Source organism: Octopus bimaculoides, chromosome 13, assembly GCF_001194135.2.
Source record: "Octopus bimaculoides isolate UCB-OBI-ISO-001 chromosome 13, ASM119413v2, whole genome shotgun sequence".
Taxonomy (NCBI): domain Eukaryota; kingdom Metazoa; phylum Mollusca; class Cephalopoda; order Octopoda; family Octopodidae; genus Octopus; species Octopus bimaculoides.
The window spans coordinates 28,835,959-28,841,825 of NC_068993.1; the positions used below are offsets into that span (position 1 = coordinate 28,835,959).

At 31.6% G+C, this 5,867-nt stretch overlaps 1 protein-coding gene across 5 annotated transcripts in view; it reads left to right on the forward strand.

The window, feature by feature from the left end:
• LOC106869322 (MATH and LRR domain-containing protein PFE0570w-like) overlaps positions 1-5,867 on the forward strand; it is a 101,403-nt gene that overhangs the window by 55,077 nt on the left and 40,459 nt on the right. For 2 of the 5 annotated variants that reach the window (XM_052972391.1, XM_052972393.1), the window contains exon 2: positions 1,835-2,000. The exons of the other annotated variants lie outside the window; for them this stretch is intronic. The gene's annotated coding sequence lies outside the window, so the exon portion shown is untranslated. The remainder of the gene's footprint in view (positions 1-1,834; positions 2,001-5,867) is intronic. 5 annotated transcript variants of the gene reach the window in all.

The window sequence follows — 5,867 nt, forward strand, 5'->3', positions numbered from 1 at the left end:
CATACATGAAGATGGAAAGTGTCACTAAAGAGGTCACAGATGTGTGACGAAAGATTTCTGGACAATGGACATGAGTTAGAATAAGAACAGTAATAAATGAGTGAAGAATGAATATATTGTGTGTGTGTTTATTTAGCAAAAAAAAAAAAATGATCATCCTGAAATACAACAATATCTGTTTCAACACACGATTTCATATCAGGAATCTTGCAACACAAATTCATAAGTGATTTATTTAAAGTTTCATATTAAGACACATCATGCATAAAATGACAGCTTCCAAATCCTGTTTTCTGACTGGGTGAAAATGATCAAACTTTAAACCTCTATAACTTTTTTAAAAAATGTTTTCTGGTCAAAGTGAAATATCTCCTGAGATTTAGCTTGGAAAACTACATTAATGTACCAAATTTTCAAATCTTCAATAAACTTTGAATTTTCTATAATTGGGCGCCAAACTGAAAATATCCAAATAAAATAGAATAAGGTAAAATAAAGTATGGGAAACAGATCTAGAATAAATTCAAAGGAGCTACTTTTATTGTAAACTAGTACCATTAATATAGCACTAGATTACATGCTGGTAGCTTAGTTACAAATAAAGATATAAGGAAGATCAATGGCACATATATGGACATCTTATAAACTGATTTACAGCTTAGTTGATATATTAAAGATTAAAGATATCCACCAATTAAAGTTTTTTTATATATCATTATTCCCTAAATGTGATAATGCAAAACTGCTGATTGAAATCAGCTCAGTTGAACTATGATTAGATAGACTAAGTAAGGTAGAATAAGGTAAAAATGCAGAAATAAGGGAGATAGTGATTATACCAATCAAAGGTGATATAGCTATAAGGTATTAACTGTGCATTTAGAGGAAGCTATTACACTAATGTTTTGCATTGTATAGGAAGGACATGTGGTACACTCCTATATGCATAAATTGCAAATATCATTATTACCTTTATACAGTTGTGTTTTGCATATACTGGACCACAAAATTTTATACTGGATTCTTTTATCAGTAAACATCCATAGAAAACTAGCTAAAGATGTGAAGTTAGCTTCATTACTATCCCTAAAGCTACAAAGTATGGTTATAATACCTACATGTATATTTATTTGAGGTAGTCCAAATATAAGCGTAGACATTTCCTAGTGCTTTTACAGAACATTTATGTACTACATTGTTACTTAGGCAATGTGCAACAAGTGAACACAAGGATTTATTTATACAATTACAGAGTTTATTTACTTGATTAGATAAGTTAGGGTTATTGTTGGGTTAAGATGTACATTATTGTTCTGAAGATTAGATCCCAGTTGATTTATGCTATTATTTAGATTATTAAATCCAAGGGTCTTATGATTAGAGGATGGACTGTATAATTTTCTATTGTTGAATCTAACTATGAACTGGCAATATTAGGTATTGTCCAGCATCCTTGCATTTTAAAATTTATATAATGCCTAAACAGAGCCTGAAAGATTGCTTGGAGGTACATGCTGCATTTTATAAATATGTCTGTTCAAGTATCATAAAGGCGTGAAACTATTAGTAGCTCTTTTGGTTGTGTATTAAACTGATATTTATCTCTCATTGGATGGAATATTTTTTTTTTGTTGATTCTACCTCCATTGGATCTATATACTACATATATATATATATATATATATATATATATATATATATATGCATATACATTTCATTCTCCATCTCAACTGCTTTCTCCATGACTTTTCTTGCTCACACTAAATTATACAAACTTCAATCACTCCTTCATCCTGTCCCACCTGATGTAGTTCTCTTCAATTTCTTTATATAGGTTTTGTTCCCAATACTGAGTTTGCAAAGACTGGAGCAAATTGCGTCCCCATAGCTGTGCTTCAAATTTGGAGGTAGTTTTTTTCCGTTGAAAAGGAATGTATTGTTTTTGAGAATGAGGCTGACCATGAAGATTATAGTATATCTACTCAGGATATTTTATGACAGTAAGTCCCAAATCATGTGGAATGTTTGTATATAAGTTTGTTACATCAAAACTAACTAGCAGTGAATGGGGTTCTGTTGTTTTGGGCAGATATGACAGGAAGTCAATGTCATCTTGAATGAAACTGAGTATGTGACTACATAGTGGTTTTAGGATAATGTCAAGAGGTTGCTCAGACAATGTGTAGGACAGGCCAGACCAACTATAATGAGTCTTAGTTTAAAATCCTTTGGTTGTGGTAGTTTTATAAATTCACAACCTTGTTCCTTTATAGTGTTCTGTATTTCTTTTGACTTATGTATTTTGGGTAAGTCATAGAAGTTGTTGGATTTCAATTCGAAATTGGTAATATAGTCCCTTTCATTAGAAGTGAGGGAGTTATAATGTTGTGAAACTAAATAATTGAATTTCTTCATAATGTGGTGTTCAATATTTGAGGGTATTTCATGGTAGAACGTTGTATCTTTTAAATGATCTTCAGCTAGATTCTGGTAATATTCTGTATCCATTATAATAATGGCACCCCTTTGTCTGCTTGTTTGATGACAATTGTGTTGTCATTTGACAACGTATAAGGGCAGACTTTTCTAGTTTTGAAATGTTTGAAATGTCTGACATTGATATTATGCTTCAGTGGGAATCTGGAGAGGATGTCAATGAACTGATCTAGATGTTTAAATTTTGTTTCATTTTTCACCAAGGATTCGTCATTCTCTTTATTTTTATCAGTAAAAAACTCCACAAGTCGTAGTTTCCAATAGAAGTTTTTGATATCTTCCTCCAATTCCTGATGGTTGACTGTAGGTGTAGGTGTAAATTTTAGTCCTTTCATCAATAATCAAAGTTTGTCACTGTCTATATTTCTTTTTGACAGATTAATAATTTTAGGATCTATCCTATCAATTGTTTCACAGTTGTTTCTTCTTGGAATTTTTCTTTCTTTGGTGTTTGCTGTCCTGATCTTAAAAGATCGATTTCTTTTTGTCTATTATTTCTTCTATTATCAACATCTTTCCTCTGGCAAGCTTTGTACTTTGGTTGTGGTGTTTGGTCAGGTATGTTTTTCTCTTGTTTCTAGGTATGGGCATATTATTTATATTTTCAGTTTGTGAAAAGAATTTTTGGGATTTATTTGACAGTCTATTTATTTGGTTTTTGTTGTTTCTAATAGGCTATTTTTGTTGAGGTCTTGAATGTGATTTCTTCCCAGTTTTACTTCCTCTCATATTTTGATCAAATGAATAATTGTTTTGTTTACTAATGTTTTGATCTAAGAAATGTTTATTTTGTTTATGATATTCTTGTATGTTACATGTATTGGTGTTTCTTTGTATATTTTAATGATAAAAAGTTCTTACTGTAGTTCCTTGTGGTTGACTGTTTTTGTTGCCAAGTGTTTTTGCATATGTTGTGTTGGTTAGGTTGCTTTTTTATATTTCTTTTATGTGGTACTGAGGTGTCATTACTATAGTTTTTAGCATATTTATCAAAGAACAATTGTTTCTTTTGCTATAAATGTCTTCATTTACTTTCTTCTTTTGTAATATCTTTAACCCACATCTCTTTCATTTTCTCAGCTTTGTTTCCTGTGGCTATTTTCGATATTGCCTTGATAATTTCATTGTCTACTGTTTCATATTTTGTCTTGAATCGAGACTCTTTATTTAGATTAATAGAGATGTCTTTCTTCACTTTTGACATAGTCAGCACCCATCTTAGTTTTGTTTCCTCCTTCAGTTCTATAATTTCTTTAATTAAGAATTTACGGGGAAGTATGGGTATATCTGACTCAATCTAATATGTGTATATCTCAGCATGTATTTTACATTTGTATGCCTTCCAAAAATTCCCTTTACATGTCAACCAAATTTGTTTTCTTTTTCTATAGGTTTCGTTTTCTAAATTTTTGTTAAGCTTTTGTATCCATGATGGCTGTGTTAGACTTTCTCTTGGAGATTTTACCACTTCTGATAGGGTCTCGGTCAATATACAGCTTAAGTCTCTGTCACAAAAACAGGAAAAAAAATCAGCCTACTAGCTGTAAAAAAAAATGTGTAGAAAATGAATACAAATCAAACATTTGTGCGAACGAACGGGGTGGGGTGGGGAGAGGACTTTTGGAAAATTCACATGATCCAATTTTTCTCTCATAACTTTATGGAAAATGGATATATATATATTACTGAAATTTTATAGAAATTCTGTTTAAATGGCACAGATTATGATTATAAAGAAATTTCTGGGGAAAATATTTTCTGAAGGGGTGGAGAGAGGATGGTCAGAAAGTTCCATTTTTTTTCCCTCATAACTTTCAGGATCTAGTTTAGCGCCTGGTCACCAAAACGACAAAAAAACCCATTGTACTAGGTCTACAAAGACATGTAGAAAATGAATATGAAAACAAAAATTTGTGCTAACGAATGGGTGGTGGGTGTTGAGAGGACTTTTGGAAAATTCACATGATCCGATTTTTTCCCACATAACTTTCAGGGAAACATTTTCCCCACAAGTTTCTTTATAATCATAATCTATGCCATTTGAAAGGTGTTTCTGTAAAATTTTATCAAAAGCTATCCATTTTCCTGAAAGTTATGGGGGGAAAATATCGTATTGGGTGAATTTTCTGAAAGTACTCTCCCCACCCACCCCTGTTCCTTTGTGCAAATTTTTGCTTTCATATTCATTTTCTACACATTTTCTACATCTAGTACACTGTTTTTTTACGTTTTGGTGACCAGGCGCTAAACTAGATCCTGAAAGTTATGGAAAAAATGGATAGTGTGAACTTTCCAACAGTCCTCTCCCCGCCCCTTTGGAAAACATTTTACCCACAAATTTCTTTATAATCGTAATCTATGCTGTTTGAAAGGTGTTTCTGTGTAAAATTTCAGTAAAAGACATCCATTTTTCTGAAAGTTATGAGGGGAAAAAATCAGATCATGTGAATTTTCTGAAAGTCCTCTCTCCACCACCACACCCTCATTTGTTTGCATAAATTTTTGTTTTCTTATTCGTTTTCTACACTTTTTTGTATACCTATTAGACTGTCTTTTTGTTGTTTTGGTGACCAGGCACTAAACTAGATCCTGAAAGTTATCTGGGGAAAAAATGGATCGTGTGAACTTTCCAACAGTCCCCACCCCTTCAGAAAACATTCCCCTCCCACATTTTTTTATAATCGTAAGGTGTTTCTGTAAAATTACATCAAAAGTATCCATTTTCCTTATAGTTATAAGGGAAAAATTTGGATCATGTGAATTTTCTGAAATCCTCTCCCCACTCCTTCAGAAAAAACTTTCACCAGAAATTTCTTTATAATCGTAATCTGTGCCATCTATAAAATTTCAGTAATATGTGTCCATTTTTCTTGATGTTATAAGGGAAAAATCAGATCTTGTGACTTTTCTGAAAGTCCTCTCCCCAAATTTTTATTTTCATATTCGTTTTGTACACATTTTTTTACACCTAGTAGGCTAGCTTTTTTTTGTTTTCATGACCGGATCTTAAACTATATATTGATTGGGTCTCAGATAAATCCTTGATTTCTGAATGTAGATTTGGACATATATCTTTATCTGTTGATTGTTTTTCCAGTTCCTGTAGGATAGTTGTTTGTTTTTCCATTATTGAGATAAGTGTTGATAATTTGCATAATATTTCTTTTAAGAGCAGTCTAAAAAGTACCAAAGTTGTCAAGAACTCAACTGTCAGTTAAACACATTAGAAATTTGATGATTACGCTATGTATGAAAGTGCTAAGTTAACTTTATGAGCATTACAAAATATATATTTTTTTAATGTTAAAATACCATAATAAAAAACGTGGAAACCAGACCATGTTTTAACTTTAATCAACTGATATATATAT